The 20,873-nt window shown below is 43.8% G+C and overlaps 1 protein-coding gene and 1 non-coding gene across 3 annotated transcripts in view; both read left to right on the top strand.

Moving 5' to 3' along the window:
- The window catches only part of C2H1orf226 (chromosome 2 C1orf226 homolog), a 343,732-nt gene that overhangs the window by 112,563 nt on the left and 210,296 nt on the right, over positions 1-20,873 (top strand). The window lies entirely within an intron of this gene.
- Positions 10,724-10,863, top strand: LOC122437518. The gene has a single exon (XR_006268330.1). It is a non-coding gene; the product is annotated as a small nucleolar RNA SNORA7 (small nucleolar RNA).

Here is a 20,873-nt window from a genome sequence, read left to right as displayed (position 1 = left end):
GGACTTCAAGATGAGAAGCCAGGGAGGGCTGGAGAGAGATGGATGTGGTTTTAGACATCTAAGGCAGTATAATCATGAAGGCACTGACTTGTCTACTGAAAACCTGTGACTCTGTCCTGCTGTTGGTGGGATGCTACTGATGGATTTCAAGCAGAGAAAAGGCAAGGTGAGATTTGCACATTAACTAAGCTCTCTCTAGGGACAGTGAAGACGGTGGTTTGGGAGGGGAGCATGACTGGACGCCTTGTCAATAGTGCTGGCAAGAAATGCTGGGGGCTAAACCAGAGCCTTGACTGTGGGAATGCAGAGGATGGATCTGAGAGGTGAGGACTAGGGGGTCCTTGTTATGTGTGTGTTCATTATCTGGATTTCTGAATTATGAGTTTGCCTAGGAAATTGACAGTGATCATAATGTTCAATTTTCACTAACAAATTGATTTCTTATAAAAGTAGTCCCAAGTGACAAATGCACCCTAAGGTGACCTGCAGTTCATCTTGCCCTTGTATAAGCACCTACATGATTGTCATAGTTATGTGAGACTCTCTTTTAGCAGACTGGAGCCAGAGCATCTCTTGCAGACTTTGAAGATGTGAGCTGGCATGTTTGGGGAGCTGGTGTCATGTGGAAACCATTGGTGGGCAGCTTTCTGGAGCTGAGAGTGACCCCAGCTGACAGCCAGAAAGAAAGTCGTGCCTCCCTCCTATAACTCCAGGGAGCGGAATTCTGCAAACAACTGTGTGAGCTTTCAAGGGCACCCCAAAGCTCCAGGATGAAACACAGCCTGGCTGGTAGCTTGATGCCTGTGAGACCTTGGGCAGAAGACTCTGGTAAGCAGTGCCTGGACTGCTGACCCAAGGAAACAGGCAGGTAGTAAATATGTTGTCTTAAACTGAGAATTTTGTGGTAATTTGTTGCACAGCAGTAGAACATTGAGTCGCCCATTCAGTCTTCCTTCTAACACTGGCATTTGTTCTTGTCCATCCTTGAGGTCTGTCAGCCCGTGTTTGGCTTTCAGATATGGCAGTACAATGCAAATGCCATGCAAATATATTTCAAAGTGAAATTGCAAATCTTTCAAAAGGTGTAGGATTATGAAAGTCAATAAAAGGATTGCTGGAGCCCTACTCAAACCATTCTGCAGACAAATGAGTACCGAGCACGTTTAGACCCACTCATAATTGGTGAGAAAAAGAACCAGAATGCTGACGAGAAACCAGTCTCAAAAGAGAAGGATTTGAATATTTTTGAATATCAAGAAGTTCCTTTGGGAAAATGCAAGCCCTTAAGTAACTTTTGCAGAGATTACCCTCTTTGGTAGCGTTGTGTGGAAGTCAGAGTGGACATGAAGGATGTCGTGGTGCTGTGCAGTTTTGTTGCAATAAGGGGGAAATTACAACAATAAATCAATTATTAATTAACTTTCAGTCCAATCTAAGAATTGATGCAAAATTCAATGTAACCTAAATGTTTCACGTTTTATGCAGTGTTTTGCATTTTAAATAAGCTATTTGTATGATTTTTATTTCATTTAAAAAGATTAAGTCTTGGTCTGCTCTTCTATTTTTTTCCATTATTTGCTGTGAAGGTTGGTTCCCGTTTTCAGGAGCCTTTCTAGCACCAGTTGACCCTGGGGTGATTTACCCTTCAGGGCACATGGGACAGGTGACATAGCCTTCTACTCTGGTTTTCAATAGTAGGGAGCTTTTTCTCCTGTTTTCCAGGAATGCTAGAATCACTAATTAGAGGATTATTATATAATGTATAAAGTGACATTTTTGCATACACACACACACACACACAATATCCCTAGAGAAAGGATAGGCTACCTACTGCAGTATTCTTGGGCTTCCCTTGTGGCTCAGACAGTAAAGAATCCGCCTGCAGTGTGGGAGACCTGGGTTTGATCCCTGAGTTGGGAAGATCCCCTGGAGGAGGGCATGGCAACCCACTCCAGGATTCTTGCCTGGAGAATCCCCGTGGGCAGAGGAGCCTGGTGGGCTCCAGTCCATGGCATCGCAAAGAGTTGGACACGACTGAGCGACTCAGCACAGCATAGCACATGCACACGATATAAAAGCCAGATATAGTAATAAGGATTATCTTGGGAATTGTGATGAAAAAAATACAAAACCTTATGCATGCACATTCAGGAAGGAATGCATGTGTATTCCTCACTTCCCTACTTCGGAATCAGAGTTGAATTCTGAACCTTTGCTTCTCTTCCAGGGGACACTGAGGTTCTAAGCTACCAAGATGCGCTGGGAGCACATCCTAAAAGGGACTGAACTTAGTGATTGGCTGTTGCATTGGAGGCAGAAAAACCAGTTCTTTACTCCTCCTCTTTCCTTCCTACTTACTTTTCTTAACTTTTTGTTTATGTGTATATTTATTTGCAAGCTTTAAAATAACACTGGTAATTATGACATCAAGATAGCGTAGTCCTGATGTGATGGGTCTATATCCAGCACCATTTGTTCAGCCTCAGGAAGCTCAGTGAAACTCCATTCTGGTTGGCACTGTGTTATAATGCACGTCATTGTGCTTGGTTATGAGATGTTGTGATCGTCTCCCACAGATGAGTGTGTAAAGCCTGTGAGATGTTTCCGCAGAGCACAGAGTTATTTTTAACCAGCAACTTCTGTGTTTTTGGATGTAAAACCTGATTCACATTTACTATATAAAAGTTTTTAGAAAAATGAGGGGAAAAAGAAGACAATTTGTCAGTAATCCTACTGGGCAGGAGTAGCCACTGTAAAACCTATTGGTGCCTCTTTCCTAGATTGTAGTTTTAGCCAAAATGGAATCTCTTTAACAAGAATGAGATTTTGGAGAAGGTTTTGTAATTATTTTTTACTTAATATTTTATAAAATTAATCTCCCTGAATAATCCTTTACAGCATAATTAAAAAAAAAAAAAAGGAACCGAGGAAATTTATTGTATGTGTAATTGATTTGCACTACCAGAAAAAAAATGTTAAAAGAATCATTGGGCAGAAGCAATACAATTTTAAACAAAAACTCAGGTCTGCAGAAAGAATGACGTAAGAGAAGTTAAGTATACAATTTCTTTTATTTTCTTAATTTCAGGCTCTAAAGCACATCATTTTTAATGGCTGGATATATTTACATGGTAGTAAATGGATATACTGTAATTTATTTAAACAGACCTTCATTGTTTGACATTTAACTTATTGCTAGCTTCTCACAACTCTTGTCAACATCTTTGTAGTTCTGTCATTGAATGCATTTAACGTTATTCATTTAGAATAAATTGCTAAATGGAATTATTGCATTGAATGGTATGTAGCTTCTAAGGCTTTGGATACATGTTACCAAATTGCACCCTCTACCAAATATAGTACCAAATATGCCTATAAGAGTGTGCTAGGTTCTCTGTTGCTCTCTTTGATGTACAGAGGTGTCTTATAGACATGTGAAGCTAGTTGAAGAGTGGATGCTGGGGGATCGTTTGTGGAACTATACAGGTCACTGATGGTGAGTAGGAATCTGATTCAGAATGGCCTTGCAGTTGCAGTGGGTGTCCGGAGCCCATGACTAGTTGGTTGCCTGCTGCCCTGATTTAAAATTTCCCTGTGTCTGAGATGCCATGTGATGTGCAGGACAGAAGCCAGGCTGTGTATGTCCCTGCCTGATTCTGCTGCTACACGCATGCAGCCACATAGAGATCATAAATAAGAAAGCACTGGGAAGAATTCCCAGGGCCACGGGATTATGTGGTAAATGAAGTGGAACCTCTGTTATGTCCCTGGCTTGCCGTTCTGACCATGAGCAGCGCTCTTCCTGGCAGGGGGAACTCGTGGCAGCCCAGTGTCATAGCCAATTTAATCACCTGTTGACTTTCTGTCTGCCTGTTGCAGAAAGAGGCTGGACTGAGCGGCACTGATCCTCGCTCATGTTCAGGACCTCCACAGGAGTGGCCTCTGGTAATGTCACAGGCTCGCTGGAGTTTTCAGATAAAAGATGGTATTTGGTATAAGCAAATGATGCCCTTTGCAGTCGTTTTGCAAGTTATCTGTGGCTTGCTGGGAAACTTGCTCAGTATTCTGTTCCAGAAACTTCTGCTTAATGAGGTAATTCGTCCTATATTTATGTTGCTGGAGTTGGGCCCATATATAGTCTCTTCCTGGGCCATTTTCATGATGCTTGATTAATGCTCTATTGTTAATGTCCCTGGTAAGATGCAGACCTCTTGGTTTATTGAAATGCAGTTTTTAGAGTGCAGGGTTGCACTCGTGTTTGTCACAAGGCTGAAGACCCAACTCTGGCAAACACTGAGAATGACTTAATTTTGTTTCAACTTGGTGCAGAAGAGCAGATTGGCTGGCAACTGTTAAATCTTTGGAAAATATGACAGATACAGTATGAACACGGGCTGCATGTATTATATGCCATCCGTGAAGTGCAAGAAGTTTTGTTGAACAATACCAGTGTGTTAAACATGCTGATTTTTTCTTCAACTATTTAACAGTTGGCTGATATTAAGATTATTTGAATAGTTTTCACATATTTGGATTAGCATGATATTATATGTGCTGTGATATTTATAGCACATCATTTTACCTTACAATAGGGCAACTAAGAATGGTCTTTTAAGTATTCAACATTTTAGTTATTGATAACTATCCAGAAATTATTACTTGAAACTACCATTATAAAAAACCAAAATAACATCCCTGTCTAGGCAGACCTTATCTTTTTGAAACATGGGAAAAATTTAAGGTGCTCTTCTCCTTTGCTTTTTGCTTCACTTCTTTTGACAGCTATTTGTAAGGCCTCCTCAGACAGCCATTTTGCTTTTTTGCATTTCTTTTTCTTGGGGATGGTCTTGATCCCTGTCTCCTGTACAATGTCACAAACCTCCATCCTTAGTTCTTCAGGCACTCTGTCTATCAGATCTAATCCCTTGAAATCTATTTCTCACTTCTACTGTATAATCGTAAGGGATTTGATTTAGGTCATACCTGAATGGTACAGTGGTTTCCCCTACTTCCTTCAATTTAAGTCTGAATTTGGCAATAAGGAGTTCATAATCTGAGCCACAGTCAGCTCCTGGTCTTGTTTTTGCTGACTGTATAGAGCTTCTCCATTTTTGGCTGCAAAGAATATAATCAGTCTGATTTCGGTGTTGACCATCTGGTGATGTCCATGTGTAGAGTCTTCTCTTGTGTTGTTGGAAGAGGGTGTTTGCTAAGACCAATGCATTCTCTTGGCAGAACTCTATTAGCCTTTTGCCCTGCTTTATTCCGTACTCCAAGGCCAAATTTGTCTGTTACTCCAGGTGTTTCTTGACTTCCTACTTTTTCATTCCAGTCCCCTATAATGAAAAGGACATCTTTTTTGGGTGTGTGTTCTAAAAGGTCTTGTAGGTCTTCATAGAACCATTCAACTTCAGCTTCTTCATTGTTACTGGTTGGGGCATAGACTTGTATTACTGTGATATTGAATGGTTTGCCTTGGAAACGAACAGAGATCATTCTGTTGTTTTTGAGATTGCATCCAAGTACTGCATTTCGGACTCTTGTTGACCATGATGGCTATTCCATTTCTTCTAAGGGATTCCTGCCCACAGTAGTAGATATAATGGTCATCTGAGTTAAATTCACCCATTCCAGTCCATCTTAGTTCGCTGATTCCTAGAATGTCAACATTCACTCTTGCAATGTCCTGTTCGACCACTTCCAATTTGCCTTGATTCATGGACCTAACATTCCAGGTTCCTATGCAATATTGCTCTTTACAGCATCAGACCTTGCTTCTATCATCAGTCCCACCCACATCTGGGTATTGGTTTTGCTTTGGCTCCATCTCTTCATTCTTTCTGGAGTTATTTCTCCACTGATCTCCAGTAGCATATTGGGCACCTACTGACCTGGGGAGTTCACCTTTCAGTGTCCTATCAATTTGCCTTTTCATACTGTTCATGGGGTTCTCAAGGCAAGAATACTGAAGTGGTTTGCCATTCCCTTCTCCAGTGGACCACATTCTATCAGACCTCTCCACCATGACCCGTCCATCTTGGGTGGCCCCACACGGCCTAGATTAGTTTCATTGAGTTAGACAAGACTGTGGTCCGTGTGATCAGATTGGCTAGTTTTCTGTGATTATGGTTTCGGTCCGTCTGCCCTCTGATGCCCTCTCTCAGTGCCCACCGTCTTACTTGGGTTTCTCTTACCTTGGACGTGGGGTGTCTCTACACGGCTGCTCCAGCAAAGCACAGCTGTTGTTCTACCTTGGACATGGGATAGCTCCTCTCGGCTTCTCCTTGGAAGGAAAGTTATGACCAACCTAGACAGCATATTAAAAAGCAGAGACATTACTTTGCCAACAAAGGTCCATCTAGTCAAGGCTATGGTTTTTCCAGTAGTCGTGTATGGATGTGAGAGTTGGGCTGTAAAGAAAGCTGAGCGCAGAAGAATTGATGCTTTTGAACTATGGTGTTGGAGAAGACTCTTGAGAGTCCCTTGGACTGCAAGGAGATCCAACCAGTCCATCCTAAAGGAGATCAGTCCTGGGTGTTCATTGGAAGGACTGATGTTGAAGCTGAAACTCCAATACTTTGGCCACCTGATGCGGAGATGACTCATTTGAAAAGACCCTAATGCTGAGAAAGATTGAGGGTAGGAAGAGAAGGGGATGACAGAGGATGAGATGGTTGGATGGCATCACTGACTCAATGCATATGAGTTTGGGTAGACTCCGGGAGTTGGTGATGGACAGGGAGGCCTGGCATGCTGCAGTCCATGGCGTCACAAAGAGTCAGACATGACTGAGTGACTGAACTAAGTTTTTCTGGGCCTTAGCATCATTATAAACAAAGCTGGTGGAGGTGATGGAATTCCAGTTGAGCTACTGCAAATGCTAAAAGATGATGCTGTGAAAGTGCTGCACTCAGTATGCCACTGAATCTGGAAAACTCAACAGTGGCCACGGGACTGGAAAAGGTCAGTTTTCATTCCAATCCCAAGGAAAGGCAATGCCAAAGAATGTTCAAACTACTGCACAATTGCACTCATCTCACATGCTAGCAAACTAATGCTCAAAATTCTCCTAGACAGGCTTCAACAGTATGTGTACTGTTGTCCAGATGTCCAAGCTGGATTTAGAAAAGGCAGAGGAATCAGAGGTCAAATTGCCAACATCTGTTGGATCATCAAAAGAGCAAGAGAATTCCAGAAAAACATCTACTTTTGCTTTATTGACTGTGCCAAAGCTTTGACTGTGGATCACAACAAACTGTGGAAAATTGTGAAAGAGATGGGAATACCAGACCACCTGACCTGCCTCCTGAGAAATCTGTATGCTGGTCAGGAAGCAACAGTTAGAACTGGACATGGAACAACAGACTGGTTCCAAATTGGGAAAGGAGTACATCAAGGCTGTATATTGTCACCCTGCTTATTTAACTTACCTGCAGAGTGTATCATGTGAAATGCCAGAGTGGATGAAGCACAAGCTGGAATCAAGATTTCCGGGAGAAATATCAATAACCTCAGATACGCAAATGACACCAATCTTATGGCAGAAAGCAAAGAAGAACTAAGAAAGTGAAAGAGGAGAGTGAAAAAGCTGACTTAAAACTCAACATTCAGAAAACTAAGATCATGGCATCTGGTCCCATCACTTCATGGCAGATAGATGGGGAAACAATGGAAACAGTGACAGACTATTTTTTTGGGCTCCAAAATCACTGCAGATGGTGAATGCAGCCATGAATTAAAAGACACTTGCTTCTTGGAAGAAAAGTTATGACTAAACTAGATAGCACATTAAAAAGCAGAGACATTACTTTGCCAACAAAGGTCTGTCTAGTCAAGGCTATGGTTTTTGCAGTAGTCATGTGTGGATGTGAGATTTGGACTATAAAGAAAGGTGAGCGCAGAAGAATTGATGCTTTTGAACTGTGGTGTTGGAGAAGACTCTTGAGAGTCCCTTGGACCACAAGAAGATTTCATCCTAAAGGAAATCAGTGCTGAATATTCATTGGAAGGATTGCTACTGAAGCTGAAACTCCAATACTTGGGCCACCTGATGTGAAGAGCTGACTCATTTGAAAAGACCCTGATGCTGGGAAAGATTGAGGGTGGGATGAGACAGGGACGACAGAAGATGAGATGGTTGGATGGCATCACTGACGCGATGCACATGAGTTTGAGTAGTCTCTGGGAGTCCGTGACGGACCAGGAAGCTTGGCGTGCTGCAGTTCATGGGGTCACAGAGAGTCGGACACAGCTGAGCAACTGAACTGAACTGAAGTTCTTCTAATGATTTATTACGGCAACATTGACATATTTTTCTCAATGCTCTTCTAATTCTTTTTTATGCAAGCTAGTTTTCTCTGATTTAGATTGCAGGAGCTCATACCTTGCGTTCAGAGCCACATTTCTCATACTTAAAAAGTTGGACTGTGCCTGGTGTTTCAATAAATACTCATTTAATCAACAAATATTTGAGTATCCTCTCTGATGGTGTTCTCGGCATTGGGAAACAGATGGGTGAGGTCTCTTCTCATGGAATTTGTGTTAAAGTGGGGAAGATTCATTATATTAAGGACACAACAGCCTAATAAACAGCGTAATATCAGATAGTTGTGAGTCTTATGAAGAAAATAAAAGGGGTGATGTGACCTTGCATGACAGTGGGAGAGGGCCGGGTGGGCACACTTTGGTGGTGACGGGGCAGGTGTTTCTGAAGAGGTGTAATTCAAGCTAAGGCCTGAATGTTGACGAAGAGCCAGTCGTGCCAAGATCTGGTCATGGCTGAGGGATCAGCAAGTGAAAGACTGAGAGGCAAAAATGAGCTTAGCCTCTTCCGGCAACACAAAGAAATGTCACATAGAGTGTCGTGGGCGAGAGCGACGTGACTTGTGATTGGAGAGAGAGGCAGGCCCAGGTCATGGAGGGGCCTTCCAGGACGTGGCTAGTAAGGAGTTTAATGGTTTACAATCTGGGTCTGTAAGCTGGCAGTCAATGAGGTTTTGCAGAGTTTTAATTCTTGTAGTTGGCATTGCAAAAACCAGGTAACGTTTACAGTACCAGCCTCACCCTCTCACCTTGCTCCTCAGCTCCACATACAATATGCTTCATCTCTTTCCTGTGGTAGCCCTGCACATATTTGGCTCCCCCATCTCCCCAGGCTAGTGTTAACTTGCTCAGTCGAGTCCAACTCTTTGGTTCCCCATGGAGTGTAGCCCACGAGGTTCCTCTGTCCATGGGCTTCTCCAGGCAAGAATACTGGGGTGGATAGCCATTCTCTTCTTCAGGGGATCTTCCCGACTTAGGGATCAAACCCACATCTCCTACATTGCAGGCAGTTTCTTTACCATCTGAGTCATCAGGGAAGCCCAGGCTAACATCTGGAGTTTCATCTGTCTTCTGCTGGAATGGATTCTGCCCACCCCACCCTCTGCCCTCTCCCAGGGTTTCTGTCTCTTCTGAACACATATTTTCTGAGAACATCAGGAGTTGGTAGAATTTTGGTGTTGTGGGGAGGGTAGTGGAAAAGGGGTGAGATATTAGGGTGAGCACAGTGGAGGTTTTTGAAAGCAGCATCTGTTTCCAGAAGCAAGGAGTGCCCATTATGCTGCTTTTCTGGAGTCCTTAATGAGGAGGGGCCCTGCGTCAGGGCAGTTGTTGGACCCCACAGTCCAGCAGTTGTTCCCCTGCCAAAACCGTCTACGACTACCCTGTAACTGAACTTGCCCACATCAGCGTTAGGTGAATCAGCTTTTCTCTCGGCTTCAGTTTGTTTCTTTTAGCGCTTCAGTGTGCCCGTACCACGGATGCTTTCATGAAGCCCTTAGATTGGAAAGTACTCCTCACTTTCTAAGTGACGGGCACTGCTCTGAGAATCTTTCAGTCTCCTGTCCTCTACTTCAGCTTACTAACTTGCTTCCTTCCTGGGTAGAGTTTTTCATGACTTTTTTCTGAGTATTCTTTTCCTGGGAGTCTTTTCGTGCCTGAGAGTGCTTTCTGCTTAATGCACTGTAATGCACAGGCCTGGTGGGGGCAGCCACCCGGCTTACTTCTCTGTGTTTCCTCTCCGCATCCTGTAGATCTTGCCATTACCAGGTTCTGTCCACCAGCCGCCTGCTGCTGGCTGGGTGTGGAGGTACAGTGGGACAAGATTCCTCTAGTCCCCCAGGCTCTTTGTATGTGTTCACTGATTTACGGACTTGCTGGAGGAGTTGTGTTTAGGCTGGCAGAGGAAGATAAGGGATTCCAGGAATTCTTGCTGCTGTGTCCCAGATAGCTGGCTGAATTCCCTTCCTCTTCCTCCCGGCTTAGAGAGGCCTGGGGGCAAGAGAGAGTTGAGCTCAGGTTGATCCTGTAATTGACCTCTGTATGTTTGTCACTGACTCACTCTTGATCCATCTGATGAATTAAAATTGGCCTACTAATTTTAATAATGAGAATAATAATAGCTGCTTTCATAGTTGAACATTTATTTAGCCTCAGCATTACCCAGGTTGCTTGCATAAATCCTGGCTTGGTGTTTGACCAACAATGCACTGTTGCTCAGATGGGGGCGATTGTCTCCTGTTAAGGGCATCGTTTGGGGTTTTCAGTCAGTGACAGGCTTTTCAGTCTCCCAACTCTGTATCCTGGATTACTTGAATGGCTTCAGCCAGTGGTTCTCAGCATGCAGTCCCCAGACCATCAAGCAGCAGCCTCACCTGGAAACCTGTTAGAAATGCAGAGTCTCAACCTCCCAGGATCGCATCTGGAGAATGGCTTGTATTCTGCCAGCTTCGGAGTCAGGAGGGAAAGCAAGCCTGGCAGAGGAACCCATTCCATTCCCAGTTTGCTCAGTATCTGGTGATTGGAAGACACTCTGCAACAAGAGAAGAAGAAAAAAAAAAGAAATGCAGAGTCTCAGGCCCTACCTACAATCTACTAAACCAGAGACTCTGGGGTGGAGAACCCGCAGTCTGTTTTAACAAGCGTTTTTGGTGATTCTAGAATGGGAAAGATCTCTAGATCGCTAGCAAAGTAATGCTCAAACTTCTCCAAGCCAGGCTTCAACAATACATGAACCATGAACTTCGAGATGTTCAAGCTGGATTTAGAAAAGGCAGAGGAACCAGAGATCAAATTACCAACTTACATTGGATCATCAAAAAAAGCAAGAGAGTTCCAGAAAAACACCTATTTCTGCTTTATTGACTATGCCAAAGCCTTTGACTGTGTGGATCACCACAAACTGTGGAAAATTCTTCAAGAGATGGGAATACCAGACCACCTGACCTGCCTTGTGAGAAATCTGTATGCAGGTCAGGAAGCAACAGTTAGAACTGGGCAAGGAACAACAGGCTTGTTCCAAATAGGAAAAGGAGTACGTCAAGGCTGTATATTTTCACCCTGTTTATTTAACTTACATGCAGAGTACATCATGAGAAACACTGGGCTGGATGAAGCACAAGCTGAAATCAGGATTGCCAGGAGAAATATCAGTAACCTCAGATATGCATATGATACCACCCTTATGGCAGAAAGCAAAGAGGACCAAAGAGCCTCGTGATGAAAGTCAAAGAGGAAAGTGAAAAAGTTGGCTTAAAATTCAACATTGAGAAAACTAAGATCATGGCATCCAGTCCCATCACTTCATGACAAATAGATGGGGAAACAGTGGAAACAGTTCAGTTCAGTCACTCAGTTGTGTCCGACTCTTTGCGACCCCATGAACCACAGCACGCCAGGCCTCCCTGTCCATCACCAACTCCCAGAGTCCACCCAAACCCATATCCATCGAGTTGATGATGATGGCATCCAACCGTCTCATCCTCTGTCGTCCCCTTCTCCTCCTGCCCTCAATCTTTCCCAGCATCAGGGTCTTTTCCAATGAGTCAGCTCTTCGAATTAGGTGGCAAAATACTGGAGTTTCAGTCCTTCCAATGAACACCCAGGACTGATCTCCTTTAGGATGGACTGGTTGGATCTCCTTGCAGTCCAAGAGATTCTCAACAGTCTTCTCCAACACCACAGTTCAAAAGCATCAATTTTTCAGCACTCAGGTTTCTTTATAGTCCAACTCTCATATCCATTCATGACCACTGGAAAAACCATAGCCTTGACTAGATGGACCTTTGTTGGCAAAGTAATGTCTCTGCTTTTTAATATGCTGTCTAGGTTGGTCATAACTTTTCTTCCAAGGAGTAAGCGTCTTTTAATTTCATGGCTGCAATCACCATCTGCAGTGATTTTGGAGCCCAGAAAAATAAAGCCTGCCACGGTTTCCACTGTATCTCCATCTATTTGCCATGAAGTGATAGGACCGGATGCCATGATCTTTGTTTTCTGAATGTTGAGCTTTAAGCCAACTTTTTCACTCTCCTCTTTGACTTTCATCACAAGGCTCTTTAGTTCTTCTTCGCTTTCTGCCATAAGGGTGGTGTCATCTGCATATCTGAGGTTTTTGATATTTCTCCCAGCAATCTTGATTCCAGCTTGTGCTTCATCCTGCCCAGCATTTCTCACGATATACTCTGCATGTAAGTTAAATAAGCACAGTGACAGTATACAGCCTTGACGTACTCCTTTTCCTATTTGGAACCAGTCTGTTGTTCCATGTCCAGGTCTAACTGTTGCTTCTTGTCCTGCATACAGATTTCTCAGGAGGCAGGTCAGTTGGTCTGGTATTCCCATCTCTTTCACAATTTTCCACAGTTTATTGTGATCCACACAGTCAAAGGCTTTGGCATAGTCAATAAAGCAGAAGTGGATGTTTTTCTGGAACTCTCTTGCTTTTTTGATGAACCAGTGGAAGTTGGTAATTTGATCTCTAGTTCCTCTGCCTTTTCTAAATCTAGCTAGAACATCTGGAAGTTCACGGTTCATGTATTGTTGAAGCCTGGCTTGGAGAATTTTGAGCATTACTTTGCTAGCATGTGAGATGAGTACAATTGTGTGGTAGTTTGAGCATTCTTTGGCATTGCCTTTCTTTGGGATTGGAATGAAAACTGACCTTTTCCAGTCCTGTGGCCACTGCTGAGTTTTCCAAATTTGCTGGCATATTGAGTGCAGCACTTTGACAGCATCATCTTTCAGGATTTGAAATAGCTCAATTGGAATTCCATCACCTCTACTAGCTTTGTTCCTAGTGATGCTTCCTAAGGCCCATTTGACTTCACATTCCAGGATGTCTGGCTCTGGGTGAATGATCACACTATTATGATTACCTGGGTCGTGAATATCTTTTTTGTACAGTTCTTCTGTGTATTCTTGCCACCTCTTCTTAATATCTTCTGCTTCTGTTAGGTCCATACCATTTCTGTCCTTTATCGAACCCATCTTTGCCTGAAATGTTACCTCGGTATCTCTAATTTTCTTGAAGAGATCTCTAGTCATTCCCATTCTGTTGTTTTCCTCTATTTCTTTGCACTGATCACTGAGGAGGGCTTTCTTATCTCCTCCTTGCTATTCTTTGAAACTCTGCATTCAAATGGGTATATCTTTCCTTTTCTCCTTTGCTTTTGGCTTCTCTTCTTTTCACAGCTATTTGTAAGCCCTCCTCAGACAGCCATTTTGCTTTTTTGCATTTCTTTTTCTTGGGGATGGTCTTGATCCCTGTCTCCTGTACAGTGTCACAAACCTCCGTCCATAGTTCATCAGGCACTCTGTCTATCAGATCTAGTCCCTTAAATCTATTTCTCACTTCCTCTGTATAATCATTAGTGATTTGATTAGGGATTTTGATTTAAACAGTGACAGACTTTATTTTTTTGGGCTCCGAAATCACTGCAGATGGTGACTGCAGCCATGAAATTAAAAGACGCTTGCTCTTTGGAAGAAAAGTTATGACCAACCTAGACAGCTTATTAAAAAGCAGAGACATTACTTTGCCAACAAAGGTCTTTCTAGGTAAAGCTATGGTTTTTCCAGTAATCATGTAGGGATGTGAGAGTTCGACTAAAGCTAAGCACTGAAGAATTGATTCTTTTGAACTGCGGTATTGGAGAAGACTCTTGAGAGTCCCCTTGGACAGCAAGGGGATCCAACCAGTCACTCCTAAAGGAAATGAGTCCTGGATGTTAATTGGAAGGACTGCTACTGAAGCGGAAACTCTAGTACTTTGGCCACGTGATGCAAGGAACTGACTCATTTGAAAAGACCCTGATGCTGGGAAAGATTGAAGGTAGGAGGAGAAGGGGACGACAGAGGCTGAGATGGTTGGATGGCATCACTGTTTCGATGGACATGAGTTTGAGTAGGCTCCGGGAGTTGGTGATGGACAGGGAAGCCTGGTGTGCTGCAGTCTATGGGATCACAAAGAGACAGACACCAGTGAGTGATTGAACTGAACTGAACTTTGGTGATTCTGATGTATGTTTAAGTTTAGGAGCTGTTGATCTGCACCATCAACTTGAATTCTCTTTTCCATGGATATTTCAGGATATGTCTCAGACTCTAGTGAGAAAGTAGAGTACTGGAGATATGGTTGAATTGGGCAAAGTATCAGGAGAGGTTCTGCAAGGAGAATGTGTGGTTTTGTTTTGGTGATTAGCTGGTTGGAATGAAGGTCTTTTGAGCATAGCATAAGACCTTGTGTGGCAGGTTGGAGTTGAAGTAGAAAAAGTAGCAGAAGGCCATTGGAGATGAAAAATTCACAGCAAGGAATACAAGTGACGCTTGTGTTAGGGAACCAGGCTAAGAGACTTGATGACAGCCTTCACCCTGACATAAAGGATGTCTCCTGCCTTGCAGCTTTGGCAGTGTGTCTTTGGGCCAGGGTTGCCCATCTCTGGTCCGTGCCACTATGCACAATGTATGTATACTTATAAATCTGTTTCTCTGTACTTCCACTAATGGCTCGTCCCCCTTTTGATTTCGGCATATGTAAATATAGAGATAGATTTTTAAGTAATTTAATCTGGTTCTAGTCAGGTTTACCAACCTGGGCACTTTTTGTTTTTCTTAGTTGATTTTGCATATTTCTCGGTGGATCTGGTATGTTTTTGATTTTTCAGTTATATGCTCAGCAGGAGACCGGATGTGCTTCTTACCACCTTCTTGCAGGACAGAGCATGTCCCCCCTGCCCCCTTTATACAGATTTGATGAGACTTGAGGGGGTCTGGTCCATTCCCCTAATTGCAGCCAGACCCTCTTAATGTCCCACTCTGACCCCTGATGATTAACGGGTGTGCCCGTATGCTCTGCTGGGAAATTCCTGTGATGAGAGAGCTCACCACCTTTGGAGGACACTCAGGATGTTGTAGGAAAGTTCTAACCATTAAAGGTTTTTCTTAACTGTTACTGGTGGGGCGTGGGGGTGGAGAGTGACTGTCAGACTGTAAAATGAAAAGTGAAAGTTGCTCAGTCATGTCCAACACTTTGCAACCCCATGGACTATACAGTCTGTGGAATTTTCCAGGCTAGAATACTGGAGTGGGTAGCCTTTCCTTTCTCTAAGGAATCTTCCTGACCCAGGGATCCATCCCATGTCTCCTGCATTGCAGGCAGATTCTTTGCCAGCTGAGCCACAAGGTAAGCCCAGACTATAAGGAAATACCTAAATGCCTGAGAGGTGGAGCTGATATGGTTGGAAAGCTGCTGAACTTGGGAGCCTGGATTGTTCTATAAGATAGGCCGCTTGAGAGCCCCTGTATTAAATCCCACTTAGCAATAGGCTGTCTGTTTGAACTATCTTAAGGGAGACACTTAAAGGCTCTCCTGTCCTGAAGTAGAGGTAAGCTGGGGTGATGGGAGATAAGATTCTGGGCCACTTTGTACTGGAGTATGTCTTACAGCCCTGGCTTAAAGGAAAGAGCGCAAGCTACTTGTAGCTGATAGGAATGTGGACTTTCAGAAAAGTTTCTAGAAGAGAAGAAGTAGGAATGGCCTGAGGGCTAGAAAGGGAACTAGACAAGCAATCAGGCCAGAGCAGAGGAGGAGGGCAGTCAAGAATTTGTGCCCATGGTAACTGTAGTCTTCTTTTCTCTTCCCCATTTACTAACTGTGTCTGTTTTGCCAAATAGCAGCTCAAAGACTTAGATCTTCTGGCTGCCATCTGAATAATTTAGTCGGATTGTCTGTTTGCCTCCCTGACAATTGCCTAAAGAATCCCTTCTGATTTCAGAGGGGCCAGGGAAAAGGGACACTTTTTGGAAATCAAGCCAGATATTTTCTGTTTCTTCCTGATCGATTGCCCGAAGCCTGGGACCCTTCTTTTCTCGTGATCCCTACTCCTGACAATATAGATTCTGTTACTTTATTTTCCATTTCTAGATGGATGTTTCTTTCTTTCTTTCTTTTTAATTAAGAAATTACCTTGCCCCTTGAGCTATTGGCAAGTATTTGCCAGAAGATCCCAGGCAAAGCTGCCAACTTACCGGGGTGTGACACGGCTGCCAGGGCCGCCCCGTCTCACAGGCTCTGCAGAGATGCGGGCCTGTCCCTTCAACAAGTGTCAGATGTACACACTTTGCCCACAGTTTCCCATGCGTAGCCTTAAATAAATATCCCAGAAGGATCTGCCCTGCTTCCCATCTCTGACTCCCTTTTCCCTGTCCATATGCTTATTAAACATGATTTCCCCATCTGCTCATCACCGCCTTCCTAGACACCTGTACTTTCCCTTGCCTTCTCCCTCACCAGTAAAAGAACCAAAGCCTCAGGTGGTATATTCCCTTGCGCACGACCATTTTGCAAGACTGTTCTGCCCAGCTTGGCAGAGAGCCATCTCGTTGGGTCATGGGGCCTGGGTTGGTTTGGGAGCTTCTCTCTGACTGAGAAGAGCCCCCCACATATTGAAAAGCCTTCAGTGCAGGCTGTGCCCTTTTCTGTTTTGAGACCTTTCTCAAAGGGCACTGTGGTTTCTCCTTCCCTGTTGTAAGTTGTGTGTCTGTGGAAAAGTTCCCTGTAACCTTTCAAGGTTTGTACTCTGTTCCAAAGGGAATCTTGGAAATGAAAACAGTCCTTTTTTTTTAATTAAATGATCTCATGGAGGATCAGAAGGAGCACAGAACAGCTGTACCGTGGGTTGGCAGGATTGCTAGTGTTCGCTTCACCTTTGGTCTGGGCTCCTAGGTCTGAGACAGTGTCTCGCCAGCAGCCTTGGGCTGTCCTTGGCGGGGTTGAGGCTGGAGAGACACAGTGCAGAGGCAGGAGGGAGATATTAATGCTTTGAGGGAGTTTCACTTTTTTTTTTGAACTCCTGGGAGAGGTATTTGAATTCAAGTTGAGGCATTCAGTCCTGAAAAAGTGAGCTTACAGAAACTGGATTTGATTTCTAGCATTATCTTGGATTGTTCAGCCAGTGGGTCACTTGGGTGTGTGTTACCCGATTGAGCTAGGCAGCTTGTCTGCTTTGGAATCGCTTGTGTCTCGTACTAGAGGGAGTACGAGAGATGCTGTTCTCTGAACACCATTAATAGTTCTGTGATCTCTGTGAGACTGGCTTCCTCTCTGGTTGAAAAGAGGCAGGAGTAGTGACTAATGGGTTCTCCGAGTATTAAATGAGTACTTAGTGTAGTGCTTGGCATGCAGTAGGTGTTCAGTAAACGGAAGCTGCCATTAAGAATAACAGTATTGGTAATACTAATACCGATGTTATTATTTTTCGTAACGGCATGAAGTTGGTGCCCCATCTTCACTGGCCTGTGAGTACCTCGTGCGCATTATCAGTCTGCCCCTTAATTGCCAGTGGACTTACTGTTTCTGTGTGAGGCCATATGTCTGGGTCCTTGAAACTGCTGTCCTGTTCACATTGCCTCCCAGCATCTCCAGCACCAGCACAGTACCTGGCACAAGGCATGAATGAGCTCTTCTGCTGATTTTAAAAGAAATACATTCCCAGACTCCACACTCCTCCAGTCTCCAGTGCACATCCTCTCCTTCACGCAGGCCAGGTGCTTATCTGAACTCCTTTCTTGCTTCCGCAGTGCCCACAGTAGTTGGCAGTTCCTTTATCCATACCTGCCCTCTTGTTTAGAAATGCTGTTCATCTTCTCTGTTGCCATTCTGCATCCTTTTTTCTTCCTATGTTCCTACTCTTCCATGATCTGTTCCCACCCACTCCAGCCCGTATTCATCTCATTCATGCAATACTATTTCATTTACACTGGTAAGCTCTTATTCTTGGATTGAATTTTTGTGTGATAGCTTTATCTTTACCACTAGATTGTCAGCTACTTGAGAGCAACAATATGTTTCATAATGTGTCTGTGTAGTGTAGTGTAGTGTAGGTACGTACCAGGGCCAGGGACGTAATTGGTTCTAAATAAAAAGTAAGCAAGGAACGTAGTCGGTTCTAAATAAAAAGGGTACAGATGACACCACCCTTATGGCAGAAAGTGAAGAAGAACTAAAGAGCCTCTTGATGAAAGTGAGAGAGGAGAGTGAAAAAGTTGGCTTAAAACTCAACATTCAGAAAACTAAGATCATGGCATCTGGTCCTATCACTTCATGGCAGATAGATGGGGAAACAGTGGAAACAGTAGCTGACTTTATTTTTCTGGGCTCCAAAATCACTGCAGATGGTGATTGCAGCCATGAAATTAAAAGATGCTTACTCCTTGGGAGGAAAGTTATGACCAACCTAGACAGCACATTAAAAAGCAGAGACATTACTTTGCCAACAAAGGTCCATCTAGTCAAGGCAATGGTTTTTTCCAGTGGTCAAGTATAGATGTGAGAGTTGGACTATAAAGAAAGCTGAGCGCTGAAGAATTGATGCTGTTGAACTGTGGTGTTGGAGAAGACTCTTGAGAATCTCTTGGACTGCAAGGAGATCCAACCAGTCCATCCTAAAGGAGATCAGTCCTGGGTGTTCATTGGAAGGACTGATGGTGAAGCTGAAACTTCAGTATTTTGCCACCTAATTCGAAGAGCTGACTCATTGGAAAAGACCCTGATGCTGGGAAAGATTGAGGGCAGGAGGAGAAGGGGACGACAGAGGATGAGATGGTTGGATGCCATCATCATCAACTCGATGGACATGGGTTTGGATGGACTCTGGGAGTTGGTGATGGACAGGGAGGCCTGGCGTGCTGTGGTTCATGGGGTCGCAAAGAGTCGGACATGAATGAGCGACTGAACCGAACTGAACTGAAAATAAGCAAGCCATTGTCAGAATACCTAAGTGAATCAGACTATTGGATTAAAGGGTAAATGGGATAAGAATGTCTTCATTGATGTAAGACAGTCTTTAGAGTTGGTTGTGTGAATATGGAGGTTGAGGGACCATTCAGTTCAGTTTAGTCGCTCAGTCGTGTCCAACTCTTTGCGATCCCATGGACTGCAGCATGCCAGGCCTCCCTGTCCATCACCAACTCTCGGAGCCTATTCAGATTCTTGTCCATCACATCGGTGATGCCATCCAACCATCTCATCCTCTGTCGGCCCCTTCTCCTCCTGCCCTCAATCTTTCCCAGCATCAGGGTCTTTTTAAATGAGTCAGTTCTTCACATCAGGTGGCCAAAGTATTGGTTTCAGCTTCAACATCAGTCCTTCCAATGAATTCAGGACTGATTTTCTTTAGGATGGACTTGTTGGATCTTCTTGTGGTTCAAGGGACTCTCAAGAGTCTTCTCCAACACCACAGTTCAAAAGCATCAATTCTTTGGCGCTCAGCTTTCTTTATAGTCCAACTTTCACATCCATACATGACCACTGGAAAAACCATAGCTTTGATTAGAAGGACCTTTGTTGGCAAATTAATGTCTCTGCTTTTTAATAAGCTATCTAGTTTGGTCATAACTTTTCTTCCAAGGAGCAAGCATCTTTTAATTTCATGGCTGCAGTCACCATCTCCAGTGATTTTGGAGCCCCACCCCCCCCAAATGAAGTCTGTCACTGTTTGTACTGTTTCCCCATCTATTTGCCATGAAGTGATGGGACCGGATGCCATGATCTTAGTTTTCTGAATGTTGAGCTTTAAGCCAACTTTTTCACTCTCCTCTTTCACTTTCATCAAGAGGCTCTTCATTTCCTCTTTGCTTTCTGATATAAGGGTGGTATCATCTGCATATCTAAGGTTATTGATATTTCCCTGGCAATCTTGATTTCAGTTTGTGCTTCATCCAGCCCAGCATTTCTCATGATGTACTCTGCATATAAGTCAAATAAGCAGGGTAACAATATACAGCCTTGACATACTCCTTTTCCAATTTGGAACCAGTCTGTTGTTTCATGTGCAGTTCTAACTGTTGCTTCCTGACCCTTACCAGCACCTAAATGTTGTGTTAAGATTTGGATTTTCTGCATTCTGTCTTCCCAATTCCTGTTCTCGTATTTTCCAGTGAGTTCTTTTCCTGACTGAGACTTGGGCATGTCCTCTCAGAGTTGTAAGGTGACATTTCCGCCAGTTGTAATGAAAGAAAGCCTGGCTCTCATTTGGCAGTGTTCTTGTTCAGGGCATCATAGAAATGAAGAGCCGAAAGGACCTGAGTCTTCTCTTAGGTTTATGATCCTGCTGTCTTCCTCGGGTGCTGGGTCTTCCCTGTCTTTCCTCTTGACTATTTTATTCTTACAGTATTTGAAGGATTCACACTTCTTTAAAGGTGTGAAGGAAAGTGTGGTAAAACGAAAGCCTGTGTACTGTCTCTGAGGAGCAAGGTCGTATGTTTGGTGGTGAAAAAGGAAATGTGAATGGTAACACGGAGGCTTGCTGTTTATCCACTGGGTTTTATTTACTCAGGCTGTGTTCATCTCCTCATGAGCTTCATTACCAAGCGGTTCCAGTATGAAATTATGATTGATTGTTTTGTTCAGCCTTTTTTGAGGCCAGAGGTCCAGCGGAGAACCCTGTGTGTAGGGATTTCAGGAGAAGTGGTGTGTGGCACGTAGAAGGTGCTTCGTCAGTGTTTGGGGGTGTGTTCAAAGTGCTAGTCTCTCAGTTGTTGTGACCCCGTGGACT

The sequence above is a fragment of the Cervus canadensis genome, chromosome 2 (genome assembly GCF_019320065.1).
Source record: "Cervus canadensis isolate Bull #8, Minnesota chromosome 2, ASM1932006v1, whole genome shotgun sequence".
Classification (NCBI taxonomy): domain Eukaryota; kingdom Metazoa; phylum Chordata; class Mammalia; order Artiodactyla; family Cervidae; genus Cervus; species Cervus canadensis.
The sequence above is the reverse complement of the archived record's forward strand: the minus strand, read 5'-3'. Positions and strand labels throughout refer to the sequence as shown.